Source organism: Globicephala melas, chromosome 9, assembly GCF_963455315.2.
Source record: "Globicephala melas chromosome 9, mGloMel1.2, whole genome shotgun sequence".
Taxonomy (NCBI): Eukaryota; Metazoa; Chordata; class Mammalia; order Artiodactyla; family Delphinidae; genus Globicephala; species Globicephala melas.
The window spans coordinates 99,129,355-99,145,571 of NC_083322.1; the positions used below are offsets into that span (position 1 = coordinate 99,129,355).

General features: G+C 37.8%; 1 non-coding gene across 1 annotated transcript; it reads right to left on the bottom strand.

The window, feature by feature from the left end:
• Positions 1 to 11,634: 11,634 nt before the first annotated feature.
• On the bottom strand, positions 11,635 to 11,794 carry LOC115861033 (U1 spliceosomal RNA). Its single transcript, XR_004042659.1, has one exon. It is a non-coding gene; the product is annotated as a U1 spliceosomal RNA (small nuclear RNA).
• Positions 11,795 to 16,217: the final 4,423 nt, after the last annotated feature.

Consider the following 16,217-nt stretch of genomic DNA (forward strand, 5'->3'; position numbering starts at 1 on the left):
AATAATAAATCAGGTCATTGTCTTAAGCTAAGAGCACTTAAGAGTATCTCTTCCCACCGGGGATCTATTCTATATTTTCTTTCATTTTCTCCTCTGGTTTTCTGGCTCTTTGCTCACTGTAGCAGTTCCTTTCACATAAAGGTTTGCTTCAATTTGATCAAAATCTATTTTTTTCCCTAGTAGATTGAGACAAAGGAGAAATTCCTTACAAAGAAAAAAGTAATACGATGACAAAATCAATGTAGAGTAGAGGAAAATTGATCTAATTAATGGACATGTCTACATGGAGAAAAACATCAAAAGTGGTGGAACAGGGCTTCCCTGGTGGCGCAGTGGTTGAGAGTCCGCCTGCCGATGCAGGAGACACGGGTTCGTGCCCCGGTCTGGGAAGATCCCACATGCTGCGGAGCGGCTGGACCCGTGAGCCGTGGCCGCTGAGCCTGCGTGTCCCGAGCCTGTGCTCCGCGACGGGAGAGGCCACAACAGTGAGAGGCTCGCATACTGCAAAAAAAAAAAAAAAAAAAAAAAAAAGTGGTGGAACACATTGAATTAATCATTTAGAAAATTCCTATTTATACATGATAAGACAAATGGCCATTGACTGAAGTTGTGAAATACCCTATGTGTTCATCATTGCGTTCTCTGACGGTCGTCCCTGAACTCAATTCTTGTGAGATATTTTTGTTTTCTTTTTTGCATGTGGAATTCATTTTAATTTTGTACAAATAGGAAGCCAAGACCGTGTCATGTTAATCTTTTATTTCTCAATTTGCTGCACATGTGCAACTCCTGTTCTAGTGTCCTTTTCTATATCAATGAGTAAGGAAACAATACTCCATTCTTTAGAAATGAAATAAGTTCAGGAGTATCTTCCTAATACTGAAAATGAGTGTCTTGAGAGCTAGGTCAAAAGGATGTTTACTGATAATCAGCTGAATTAAGTTTTGGAATAATCCCACTGGCTGAGGAGTTGAACAGGCGGATTTGCACTAGACTTCCTGCAGTTTTTCCATCCTCTCAATCCAGAGAACACCTTACCTGACATCTTCATTATCCTTACTTTTCCACCTTGAGAAGCTTAGCTTAGCTGATGGGCTGAGGGATCGTGAAAGTTCGCAAGTTGCAAGAAAAAGATAAACATTTGAGTGATGCCTCTGAAGGGAGATTCATTAGGACTTTCCCCGGACTTTTTTTGCGAATTCATCCGTTTATTGTGGGTGAGAGGTGGGCGTGAATTAGAAGTAGTCTGAGGAAATTCTTGCTGGCTTCAAAAGGATAGAATAAAATCTTCCAAATTCTACAATGCATATTAGTCTTTTCCCCTACTTCATTATCTTGGGACCTTAAATAGCTCAGTTTTAGAGAAATGAGGTGTTTTTATGCACCCTGATATGACTGCACATATATTTTTAACTGTAGAATATATGTTATTTTCAATAAATGATCTTGAAATTTTCTAGTGGTCTTAGAATTATCACTTGCCTTCCATCCTCTGAGCATCCTCTCCCTGGATGCTGTACATCTTTGTCATAACACTTGTGTTTGCTGCTAACTGTCTACCTTCTCTGCTAGTCTTTTCATTTCTGTGAGGTCAGGACCTGGCTCTCACATCCCCAATTTCCAGCCTTCGGTGAATGCCTCAAATATATCCACTGAGTATATGAATGGATATTAAATAAGACTTACTAGTGTCATGCTAATGTTGTGTATGCTTTATAAATGAAAAGATAATTATATTTTCTAACAAGGACAAAGCTTGAATCATTGAAGTGTGGTTTTTCTGAAAATGTGTTCTATAGAAAATTAGTTCTATGAGATTTTAGCAGTTAGCCAAACAAAAACCTCTCTTCTTATTTCATAATTAAAGCTATTTGGAGAGTTGGAACTTGCCAGATGAAGCAAAATTGAACTTGTTACTTTACTGTGGGACAGAGAAATGCATTTAATAGGTGAAAATCTTCTTAATAGAGTGCAAATCTGTAAGTGGGGAGAGAGTCCACATCATTTCTCAGTCTTATTTGACTGAAAATGGCCTTTTCAGGAAGCTTCCTGCAGGAACAATATTTCACTTTGGGAACTGCTGTGTTCAAACATGGCATGTACTTTTGTTTAACTGAATATTCCATTTCAATTCATCTGCCCTTTGGCCTCATATTATTTATGATCACATGTGCAACACGGACGTAGGAGGGAGACGAGCATTGCTTGAGAACCCATCCCCATCATCGTTCGGTATCTAGTGGCTCTTTAGCACTTGCAGTGACCTAGTGAGACAGGCTCCACTGTCCCTACCTTACAGATGGGGAGACTGAGGCTCCAGAGAGGTGACATAAGCTTTTCAATGTCAGTACAGCTAACATGTTGCAGGACGGGAGTCTAATTCAGGTTCACCTGGTTCCGAGGTACACGTGTGCTCCACTGATTTCATCAAGTTTTAAATTTGGGCCTTTCCATGACATCTGTCCTCACGACTGGGAAATTCCATGGCACCAGCAGCATCCCTGAGAGGGGCACCTGGAAGGGTCCTGCCTCCACGACCCCTGGTGAGAGAGCCTGTCCCTTTCCTGCTCCTTGGAAACTTTTCTTCTTTTCAGTTCCAGTTGTCTGCTATATTTTCTGCTCTTAAATTCTTTGAGGCCTCCCCACTTCCTTGTGATGATTGCTTCTCTTACTATTTCTTCTTTCTGAAATAACATTGCTTTTGTCTGAGACAAAGTTTGAAAGAAGGAGGAAACTTATTTTGAGTTCTTAATATATGTTTTATGCCCTTCAGCCTCATTTGATTGGGAGTGTCTACCATTTTCTTACTATTTATGAGTGTCTTTTATCTGCAAAGAATATTAACCACTTGTGTTTTACATGGATCACATATGTTCTCTCCTTTTATTTCCCTTTTAATTTTGTGGATAGATTTTTATAATGTACATAAGATTTAAATTATATATAATTATATCTAGTTATATATAGTCCCTTACCATTTCTTCTAGCGTGTTGATTCTTGTTTTTTTTCTTAGACATTTTCAGGCTACTCAGACATTAGTTTAGAGCTGTGTATTCCTCACTTATTTTTGAATGTATTTTTTTGTGTACTAGTGTATGTCAAATGCTGTTTAAACCACATATGTATAATTAAGTAAATGAATAAATAATCAAGTAAAAATATAGTTTGTTATCCCAGATGCTATGCTCACTGTTACACGCTTGGCACCTGAAGGAGAGCCAGGCCTGCCTCAGACGCTCAGTGGATGCTGGTTGAGTCAACAGTGGGTGATCATACTGTACTACAAGGTTTATGGAGGATGTCCTTACTGTTCTTATAGGTTGGGGAAGAAACTTCTGTTGAGCTGATATGGTAGGCCAGTCAGTCAGTAAAAGTTATCTGTATTCTTCCCATCTAGCCAAAGAATGCCCATTTTTCATATATGAAGGAGAGAGGCAGCTTCTTTTTCCATTAAGGTTTGTATACAAGTGCCTAAGTAGAAAATGATTTTGTTGGCTTTCATTGAGACTTGTGTTCCTATCTGGAAAAGTCCTACAGAAATGAAGGTTTCAGTCATTTTTATATATCCAAAAGGTAAAGTTGGATATTTAGCAAATAAAAATACAGGATATCCAATTAAATTTGAAAAATAGCTCTAGCTGCCAAATTTTTGTAATTTATTGGCAAAAGCTGAATACAGGACATTTAGGCCATCCTGATGATGTCGATACAGGAAGCAAGAGAAATATGCAGGATGCCTGGCAAACTTACCATGAAGATTACTATCCTCCCTCTGCCCTCCCCTCAGAAAAAGGCCCCATGCACAGATGGTTCCTGGAGGCCCTGCTCCTCCCATGCTCTGGGGCAGGCCCTACTAATGCCTGCTTTTGATGCTCCAAGATGGTTCTTTGTGAAGCATTAAGTCATGCGTACTTATTGAAGACTTACTAGATGGGAAGAGCTTGCTGAGCTCTGAAAGATATAAAAATGATGGAGAAATAGTACAGTTGTGGACTGCATGTCTATGCCCCCACTATGGGATTAATGTTTTTATGGGAAGAGGAAGAGAGACCAGAGCTTTCTCCCATCTGGAGCACACAGAGCAGAAGCACACAGGGAGATGGTGGCCGCCCTCCAGCCCAGAGAAGAGGCCTCAGAATGGAACCCACCTCACCATCACGTTGATCCTGGACTTCTGGCCTCCAGAACTGTGAGAAATAAATTTCTACTGTTAAAGTCACACAGTCTATAGTATTTCATTATGGCAGCCAGAGCTGACTAGTACAGCATTACCCTCAACAAGTTTAAAAGGAGACAAGTGTGTAAACACCCTAAGTATCATAAAAATACCATATTAGAGATAAATGTTGTGTTATGGGTGTACTTATTAATTAAAAAAAAAATTGCCCTTTCCCCACCTTTGCATCTCATAAGAATGTAAGCTCCATGGGACAGTGGTTTTTATTTTGCTCACAGTTGTAGCTCCAGTACCTGGCACGGAGTAGGCACTTTCCAAATGTTTGTCAAATAAAAGAAAGCCTTGGTGAATGACAAAAAGGAAATGTAAGTGAACTCTAACAGAAAGGATTAGAGATAATTCCATGAAGAAGGGTTATGAAGTTCCATGCAGTGGAGATGGAAGCACGGTTAGTTCCGTCTGAGAGAGCAGTGTAAACAGATACGGGAAGTCATGAATTTTATGAACAGTCTGAAACAGGTGATAACTGGCATATATAGACTTAAAAAGTAGTTTGTATTATATTGTAGAGAAACTTGAAAGTCATGATGAAGCTTTTTGAACTTTATTCTATAAGCTACTATTTCTCCATGGAAGTAAGATGATAGTAGGTATTCCATGAAAATGATGCTCTGTAGCACATTAATTGGAAACATATTATTTTTTATATGCCTCTCTTAAAGATCAATTCAGATATAAAGGCCCTAAGGACACCTGTAGTAAAACCAACTAACCAACTTACCAACCAAACACAAAAGTCTGTTTACCCCTAGTTAATGCAATCAATTCTCAGACTTATTTGACAATGGAATCTTTATCTCAAGGGCCATTTTTTTTTAACTTGTGGATTGAATGCTCTGGATTGCCAGTCCCTGGAATCTGTGGAGACTTGAATTTTGCTGTGGCATCACCCATTCTTTCTACACTGTCCAATGGCGAGTTCATAAAGTAGGGTTTAATGCAGAGACTTGCATTCTAGTCTAGCTTTGCAACTAATTCAGGTTATTTATTCAACCTCCATGAGCATTATTTTGCAGCCATAAAATGAAGAGATTGAAAAAAATCATCTTTAATTTCTATGATTTTATGCTCAATTCCCTTGAGAAGCCTAGATTTCAGCTCAGTGAGAAAAATGTCCTTGAGATCTGAGGACAAGATGACCTCAGATACGGGATGATGTTGCAATTTCCTCAGAGACCTGCTTCCAGGCTATAACTTCTTCGTCTCTGGACACATCATTTATATTCTAACATTTAACAGTTGAATCTGCCTTCCATCCTGGACTTATTTCCCTGGAGAAGCAGGTGGAGCTCTCGGGTATCAGCTTGGTTGTAAAATTTTGCCAATTAGTTTGGAACAAAACTGTTGAGGTCACAATTCTCCAGATGATGAGGTTTTTCCACACTCTAATCTAATTTGTGGAATCTTTGCGGTTGTTCAGTCCTGATTATTATGATTAACATATAAATATGAGCATAGTAAACATTATAAGAAATGGTACTAGACAGTTTGATCAATTGTTTAAAAAGTGACTGATTCAAATTGCTTAAAATAAGCCCTTATGCTTGACCATACAGTCATGGGACATAAAATAGCACAAGAGCCCTTGTTTGTAATATAATTAAACAAATAATTATTCTCTGCTCCTTATAACCCACCAACCTGGCAAAGTGTGAATTTTGTGTTTATATATGAGGTTAAGTCATATTTCCCACCAATCAAAATTCAAAATGGAAGAAAGGAGAGATCATAACAAGTGTTCTCCCTACATCATCCCTCCAGCTACTTATTTTCTCTTTCCAAATAAAACCAATGTTTAGTTTTGCCTTAAGTGAGAGCATCTTATGCTTGTATATACAAACAAATAATTATTTATTGCTCCACTTCTTTCCCCAAATTCTGTCATTTGTTCTGAGCCTTTGGCAATGTGCGTATTGATTCTTTTGAAAAAGTAGCAGTCATGACACTGCAGAGTATCGGCATCTTAGAATTGCCTTGAGTTCTGACCCGTATGTCTATTGACCTACAGGCAGCCTCATACCCTCGGGTGCCATACTAACATCTTCACATTTTTGTGAGTGTTAGGACTGAAGGAGGTTGAGAAGGTCTAAACAGTACAACGTGTAGTTTCCCAAATCCACCTGATTCTCAGTTGCCTCTTTCTCTGTACAGGTGGCTCCATCTTCAAGCGTCTCCTTCTTCTTTCTTCACGTGTGTGACTCTTACCCCAGCACTAGGACAGCTCTCCCCGTGTCTCCTTCAGGATATACATACACGCACGGCCCAGTCCAGTCGACTTAGGAGTTCTGCCTCTGTGCTCCCATGGCCGCTGAGCCACCTTGTCACACTGTGTTGTCATTGTCCTTTCACCTGTTTCCTCACTAATTTGAGGGCACGAATTAGATTTTTCATATTTGAATTTTTATCTAACTCAAGGCCTGATAAATACAAGGTTACTCAATAAATAAAGATTGAATAAATGGGAATAGAAAATATTAAGTTATCAGTGGAGAAAATGGGTTCCACAATTAATTTATTTGCCTCTAACCCCAAGACTTGTTAGGAAAACACACACACGTACACACCACTGAACAGTACAGTCTAGTGGTTACCAGTGCTGTCTAGAGTCAGATTCTTCTCTTCCCTGCACCGACACTAAGCTGTGGGTCCTCGGGAAGTCTACTTAACCAGTCTGTGCCTCTTTTTAAGAAGCATAAAATAAGGATAATAATAGTCCTTAATTCATAAGTGTCTTATGAGGAATAAATGAATATATATATATGTGTGTGTGTGTGTGTGTGTGTGTGTGTATGTGTGTGTGTGTGTGTGTGAGAGAGAGAGAGAGAGAGAGAGGGCTTGAATAAGAGTTTAATAAATATTAATTATTATTTACTAAGTAATAATAGGGATTCGGAATCCAGAATAATTTGGCTCAGATAATTTGACATAATGAACAAATTCATGTATAAATAAATAAATGGCTACTCTTAAATGTGTTCCTTCCATATTTCAGTGAAAAGTCGTAACTTACTCATTTGCTCAAGACAAAAATCTGGGGATGATCCTTGACTCATCTTGGTGTCTCACCCACCTCCTCCTTCCATCTAATCTGTCACCCAGTTGTGATGATTCCATCTTCTAAATATCTCACAAATCTCTTCACTTCTCTCCAACCCTCTTGTTAGCTGCCCTATTCAAGGCCATGTTATATCTTCCCTGGACTACTTCCAGAGCCCCTAATCTAATCTTGCTGTTTCCAGGCTTGTTCCTTTTCTATTCTATTTCCATATTGCAGGCAGAAGGGATTTCCAAAAAGGCTAGTTTTAAATTATATCACTCCCCAGATGAAAACCCTTCCAGGATTCTTCCTGAGGTCTTAGTTCCTTAACTTGTATTGCAGGATCTGGAAATGTGTGGGTTTTGCCCATGTCTCCCATTTCCCGTCATTCTCAACCTTGTACTCTACACTTCATCCATACTTTCTGTTGTTGCATTGGGCTGGACTCCTCTTGGGTCTAGTCTTCTGCTGAAACAATTTATCTTTTCTCCTCCACTCCCTATTCTTCTGAAAATCTCATTGGAATTCTCAATTATATTCACAAGGGTAAAGAGATTCTGATACCAAAAAATTGGATAACTGCTTCCCTAAGGTAGTGACCTGGCCAGGATAACCTAGAGTGAGCCTACAACCAATATGCCTACACATGCTATAGGAGGTATCCTGCTAGTCGGAAGGACAGAAACTTCAAAGGTGGCTACCATTAATATCCTCTGAGAGATAAAGTTAATGAATGCATGAAACACATAAAGAGATACTATTAAAAAATAAAGATGAAAAAGAAGAAGATATTCAAAGTACAAAAAGAGCTCTTAGAAGTTAAAAATGTGACAACAAAATTGAAAGATAGAAGGAATGAAAGATAGAGCACAGGAACTCTCTAAGACAGCAGAACATAAAGAAGACAAAATGTAAGAGACCAGAAATTGAGAAGATTTTCTGAGACATCCAACAGCTGAAGAATAGAAATTCCAAAAGAAGGAAGAAACATATTAAACAGAAGAGAGGAAATAATGAAAGCAATGATTCAAGAAATTTCTCAAGACTGAAGGATATGAGTTCCTAAGCTAAAGGCACACCTGAACACCAGTGTGCCCGGCACCAGCATGCATCGTTGCAACACTTGAGGAAGAAATGGTTTCCAAACAATTAAGAATCAAAATAGCATTGAACTTGTCAGCAGCAACACCGGAACACAAAAGATAATGGAGCAGTGTCTGGAGGGAACAGCAATACTTGAATCTATAATTCCCAGTTGTCTTTATGTAATACTTGATTTTTCTTACTGTTTCCTGGTTCTTTGGTTGCAAGTACTAAATAATATAAAGCAGCCAAAATCCTGATGATTAAAGAGAGCAGAAAGCCAACATAATGGAAGGGTAAAGATGACAGCACTGTCCTCTCCAGGGTGGCCTTTATGGAGTTCAGCATTACAGTTAACTCAGGACAGTCTTAGACATTGTATAAAGACACGGTAATGGGATAAACAGTCTCTGGCTTACAATGGTTCGACCTAGGATTTTTTGACTTTACAGTGGTGTAAAATTGATACGCTTTCAGTAGAAGTTTCACTTTGAATTTTGATCCTTTCCCTGGTGAGCATGATGCAGTCTGATCCCCTCTCCTGATGCTGGGCTGTGGCAGCCACAGCTCCCTCTCAGCCCAGGATCATGGGGCGATAACCATTCTACACCCAGACAACAGTTCAGTTTTTCACTTTCAGTACAGCATTCAATAAATTATTTGAGATCGTGCACACTGTATTATAAAATAAGCCTGTGTTAGATGATTTTGCCCAACTATAGGCTAATATAAATGTCTGAGCATGCTTAAGGTAGACAGGCTAAGCTATGATGTTCTGTAAGTTAGGTGTATTAAAGGTACTTTCAACTTCCAATATTTTCAATTTACAGTTGGTTTATTGGGTTGTAACCCCATTGTAAGTCAAGGAAGATTTGTACTTTCAGCTGGTAATCGTTTTTCCTCTTTGTTCAACAGTGAATCTCTATCTAATTAATCCTTTACTCTGGAAGGGACAGGTAATGCATGATTAATTTTTAAATTATATAATAGTTGATTTTTAAAATACATGCAAAATACAGTAAGTAATGAAGCATAACAACAAGATGAAAAGTTGGGAACCCAGCTGCTAACTTAAAAACTAGAGTATTATTTATACCATTGCATCGCCTTTCATACTCTTTCTCAGTCCCATTCCCTTGACACCATACAGAAGTAGCCACTACCCTGCATTTTGTTTTTATTATTCCCTAGTTTTAAAACATCTAAAGACTAAATACCCATATGATACAATTAAGGCATTTTTCTATATCCCATTTCTAAAATCCAATTCGAATTACAAAGAATGAAAATACAGGGAAAAAACCCACTCATCTTTAATAAAGCAAAGAAGTAGCTATAATAGAACATTAAACACAAATTATGAAGCCTAATCATGTGAAATCAAGACCCAGGGAACATAAGGGAGCTGAAACCTAGCACCTAGTGCTTCAGACTTAAAGCAGGAGGCAGTTTAAGAGTGTTATCTAGGATGGGTGGCCAAGATGGCGGAGTAGAAAGACTCAGAGCTCACCTTCTCTCATGGGCACACAAAAATCACAATTTTCTGTAGAACCATTGATGAAAAAGACTGGAACCTACTAGAAAATATCTTCTACATCTAAAGATGTAAAGAAGGAACCACAATGAGGTGGGGATGAGGGGCAAACTTGCAATATAATCAAATCCGATACTTGTAAGGTGGGTGACCCACAAAATAGAGAATAATTATATTGCGGAGATTCTCCCACAGGAGTGAGAGCCTCCCCATGTGAGGCTCCCCAGCTCAGGGGTCTGGCACGAGGAAGATGAGCCCCCAGAGTATTTGGCTTTGAAGGCCAGCAGGGCTTAATTTCAGGAGCCCCACAGGACTAAGGGAAATAGAAACGTCACTCTTAAACTGCACACACAAACTCTCACATGTGCCAGGACTCAGGATAAAAGCAGTAATTTGATAGGAGCCTAGGCCAGACCTACCTGCTGGTCTTGGGGAGTCTCCTGGAGTGGCAGTGGGATGGCTGTGGCTTACCCTGGGGACATAGACATTTGTGGCAGACATATTTGGGAACATTAAACCACACGAACACTGCTGCTGGTGGCTGCCATCTTGGTGGCTCATTATCACCGAGACCTGACCCTACCCAACAGCCTGTAGGCACCAGTGCTGGGAAACTTCAGGCCAAACAACTAACTGGGTGGGGCTGTGCCAGCGGACAGCCTGCCTAAAGACTTCCTGAACCTACAGCCACCTCTAGACATGACCCTAGACATGGCCTTGCCCACCAGAGGGACCAAGACCCAGCTCCACCCACCAGTGGGCAGGCCCCAACCCTTCTCTCCAGGAAGCCTGCAAAAGCCTCTAAACCAGCCTCACTCACCAGGGCTGAGATGCATAGGATGCCTCCTACAGAGGACCACTCCCCCAAGGTCAAGAAACATAACTAATTTACTACAAGCATAAGAATACAAATAACAACTTAGACAAAATGGGGTGGCAGAGGAATATGTTTCAGATGAAGGAACAAGATAAAACCCCAGAAGAAGAACTAAGTGAAGTGAAGATAGGCAATCTACCTGAGAAAGGGTTCAGATTAATGATTGTAAAGATGATCAAAGAACTCAGGAGGAGAATGGATGCACAGAGCAAGAAGCTAGAAGTTTTTAACAAAGAGTTAGAAAATATAGAGAACAACCAAACAGAGATGAAGAATACAATAACTGAAATGAAAAATACACTAGAAGGAATCAATACTAGACTAAATGATACAGAGTAACAAATCAGGGAGCTGGAAGACAGAGTAGTGGAAATCACTGCTGCTGAATAGAAAAAAGAATTAAAAGAAATGAGGACGGTTTAAGAGACCTCTGGGACAACATCAAGCACAGTAATATACTCGTTATAGGGGTCTGAGAAGGACAAGAGAGAGAGAAAGGGCCTGATAAAATATTTGAAGACATAAAAGCTGAAAACTTCCCTAACCTGAGAAAGGTTAGAGTCACCCATGTCTGTGAAGTGTAGAGAGTCCTATACAGGTTGAACCCAAAGGGGAAGACACCAAGAGTCCATGCAATCAAAATGACAAAAACTAAAGGTAAAGAGAAAATATTAAAAGCAGCAAGGGAAAAGCAACAAATAACATATAAGGGAACTCCAATTAAGCCATCAGCTGATTTTTCAGGAGAAAACCTGCAGGCCGGAAAGGAATGGAACAATTTATTTAAAGTGATGAAAGAGAAAAACTTACAACCAAGACTACTCTACCCAGCAAGGCTCTGTTTCAGATTTTTTTTTTTTTTAACCAGGGGAGAGTGTGAATGCAGACCCCACTACCACAAATTATGCAGTCAATTTTCCATTTAGGGAACTTGCAGGGGTCAGCAAATCCAGAGTACAATGGATAAGCCTTGCCCTGGGAAAACCACCTTCATGATCATGGTATCTCCCTTGTCAGGTAAGTATATTCTCTTTCAGATTTGATGGAGAAATCAAAAGCTTTATAGACAAGCAAAAGCTAAAAGTGTTCAGTATCACCAAACCAGCTTTACAACAAATGTTAACTTCTCGAGGTGAAAAAGAAAAAGCCACAACTAGAAATGAGAAAATTACAAAATAAAAAAGCTCACTGGTAAAGGAAAACATAAAGTAAAGGCAGGAAGTCATCCACACACAAAGCTAGTAGGGAGGTTAAAGGACAAAAGTAGTAAAATCATCTATATCCACAATAAGCAGTTAAGGGGTACACAAAACAATTAGATGTAAAATATGATATCAAAAACAGTAATCATGAGGGGAGGAAAGTACAAATGCAGGGATTTAAAAGTGCTTTTGAAATTAAGAGATCAACAACTTAAAACAGTCTCATATATATATTAATCTCATATATATATATATAGAGAGAGAGAGAGAGAGAGGGAGAGATGGGGGGAGATAGTGTCTATATATATGTATATATGTATACATGTATATATATAGACTGCTATACAAAAATCTCATGGTAACTGCACACCAAAAATCTACAATAAATATACATACAGAAAAGAAAAAGAAATCCAAACACAACACTAAGATAATCACCAGATTGGGAGAGAAAAGAACAAAAGAAGAAGAAAGGGGAAAAAATGACCTACAAACACAAATCCAAAACAATTAACAAAATGACAGTAAGAACATACATATTGATAATTACTTAAAATTTAAATGGACTAAATGCTGTAACTAAAAGACAAAGAGTGATTGAATGGATAAAAAAAGAAAACTCTGTATAAGTGGCTTACAAGAGATTAACATCAGATCTAGAGACACATACAGACTGAAGGTGAGGGGATGGAAAAGGTATTCCATGCAAATGGAAATCAAAAGAAAGCCAGGGTAGCAATACTTATAGCAGACAAAATAGACTAAAATAAAATAAACTTTAAAAACTAAACTAAAATAAAATAGACTAAAATAAAGACTCTTACAAGAGACAAAGAAGGACACTACATAATGATCAAGGGATCAATCCAAGAAGAAGTTCTAACAATTAGAAATATATATGCGCCAAACATAAGAGCACCTCAATATATAAGGCACATATTAACAGACATAAGAGAAATTGACAGTAACACAATAATAGTAAGGACTTTATTATTATTATTATTTTTAATATTACAAGACTTTAACACCACACATATCAATGGACAGATCATCCAGACAAAAAATCAATAAGGAGACACAGGCATAAAACATTAAGCGGACTTAATTGATATATTTAGAGAGCATTCCATCCAAAAGCAGTAGAATACACATTCTTTTCAAGTGCACGTGGAATATTCTCCAGGATAGATTACATACTAGGCCAAAAAACAAGCCTAAGTAAATTTAAGAAACTGAAATTATATCAAGCATCTTTTCTGACCACAATGCTATAAGTCTAGATATCAACTACAAGAAAAAAAGCTGCAAAAACCTACAGACACATGGAGGCTAAACAATATGCTACTAAACAACAAATGGATCACTGAAGAAATCAAAGAAGAAATTAAAAAATACCTAGATACAAATGAAAACAAAAACACGACAACTCAAAACCTATGGGATGCAGCAAAAGCAGTTCTATGAGGGAAGTTTATAGCAATACAAGCTTACCTCGGGAAACAAGAAAGATCTCAAATAAACAACCTAACCTTACACCTAAAGCAACTAGAGAAAGAAGAACAAACAAAATCCAAAGTTAGTAGTAGGAAAGAAATAATATCAGAGCAGAAATAAATGAAATAGGGACAAAAAAAATAGAAGAGTTCAATGAAACTAAAAGCTGGTTCTTTGAAAAGATAAACCAAATTGATAAACCTTTAGCCAGATTCATCAAGAAAAAAAGGGAGAGGGCCCAAACCAATAAGATCAGAAATGAAAAAGGAAAAGTTACAACTGAAACCAACCACAGAAATACAAAGTATCATAAGAGACTACTAAGAACAACTATACACCAATAAACTGGACAACCTAGAAGAAATGGATGCATTCTTAGAAAGGTACAATCTCCCAGAACTGAACCAGGAAGAAGTAGAAAATATGAACAGATCAATTAACAGTAATGAAATTGAGTCAGTAATTTAAAAACTCCCAACAAACAAAAGTCCAGAACCAGATGACTTCACAGGTGAATTCCATCAAACATTTAGAGAAGAGTTAATGCCTATCCTTCTGCAATTATTCCAAAAAATTTCAGAAGAAAGAACACTTCCAGACTGATTCTATATAAATATATAGGCACCCAACATAGGAGCATCTCAATACATATGGCAAATGCTAACAGCTATAAAGGAGGAAATCGACAGTAACACAATCATAGCAGGGGACTTTAACACCTCACTTACAGAGGAGGTGGAAGATCATCCAGACAGAAAATTAATAAGGAAACACAACATAAAATGACACAATACACCAGATAGATTTAATTGATATTTATAGGACATTCCACCTGAAAACAACAGATTACACTTTCTTCTCAAATGCACACAGAACATTCTCCAGGATAGATCACATCTTGGGTCACAAATCAAGCCTCAGTAAATTTAAGAAAATTGAAATCATATCAAACATTTTTTCTTACCACAATGCTATGAGATTAGAAATCAATTACAGGGAAAAAAAGTAAAAAACACAAACACATGGAGGCTAAACAATACGTTATTAAATAACCAAGAGATCACTGAAGAAATCAACAAATACCTAGAAACAAATGATAATGAAAACCCGACGATCCAAAAGCTATGGGATGCAGCAAAAGCAGTTCTAAGAGGGAAGTTTATAGTAATACAAAAACAAGAAAAATCTGAAATAAACAATCTAAGCTTACACCTAAAGCAACTAGAGAAAGAAGAGCAAAGAAAACCCAAAGTTAGTAGAAGGAAAGAAATCATAAAGATCAGAGCAGAAATAAATGAAGTAGAAACAAAGAAAACCATAGCAAAGATCAATAAAACTAAAAGCTGGTTCTTTGAAAAGATAAACAGAATTGATAAAACTTTAGCCAGACTCATCAAGAAAAAGAGGGAGAGGACTCAAATCGATAAAATTAGACATGAGAAAGGAGATGTTACAACAGACCCCACAGGAATACAAAGCATTCTAAGAGACTATTACAAGCAACTCTATGCCAATAAAATGGACAACCTGGAAGAAATGGACAAATTCTTAGAAAGGTATAACCTTGCAAGACTGAACCAGGAAGAAATAGAAAATATGAACAGACCAACCACAAGTAATGAAATTGACACTGCGATTAAAAATCTTCCAACAGACAGAAGTCCAGGATCAGATGGCTTCACAGGTGAGTTCTATCAAACATTTAGAGAAGCGCTAACACCCATCCTTCTCAAACTCTTGAAAAAAATTGCAGAGGAAGGAACACTCCCAAACTCATTCTATGAGGCCAGCATCACCCTGATACCAAAACCAGACAGATACTACAAAAAAAGAAAATTACAGACCAATATCACTGATGAATATAAATGCAAAAATCCTCCACAAAATACTAGCAAACAGAATCCATCAACACATTAAAAGGATCATACACCATGATCAAGTGGGGTTTATTCCAGGAATGCAAGGATTCTTCAATATACACAAGTCAATCAATGTGATAAACCATATTAACAAATTAAAGAATATAAACGATATGATAATCTCAATAGAAGCAGAAAAAGCTTTTGACATAATTCAATACCCATTTATGAAAATACTCTCTAGAAAGTGGGCATAGAGGGAACCTACCTCCACATAATAAAGGCCATATATGACAAACCCACAGCAAAAACCATTCTCAATGGTGAAAAACTGGAAGCATTTCCTCTAAGATCAGGAATAAGACAAGGGTGTCAACTCTCACCACTATTATTCAACATAATTTTGGAAGTCCTAGCCATAGCAATCAGAGACAAAAAAGAAATAAAAGGAATACAGACTGGAAAAGAAGAAGTAAAACTGTCACTGTTTGCAGATGACATGGTACTGTACATAGAGAATCCTAAAGATGCCACCAGAAAACTACTAGAGCTCATCAATGAATTTGTTGAAGATGCAGGATACAAAATTAATGCACAGAAATCTCTTGCATTCCTATACACTAACAATGAAAGATCAGAAAGAGAAATTAAGGAAACACTCCCATTCCCATTGCAAGAAAAAGAATAAAATACCTAAGAATAAACCTACCTGAGGAGGTAAAAGACCTGTACTCAGAAAACTATAAGACACTGAGGAAAGAAATCAAAGACGACACAAACAAATGGAGAGATATACCATGTTCTTGGGTTGGAAGAATGAATATTGTGAAAATGACTATACTACCCAAAGCAATCTACAGATTCAGTGCAATCCCTATCAAATGACCCAGCAT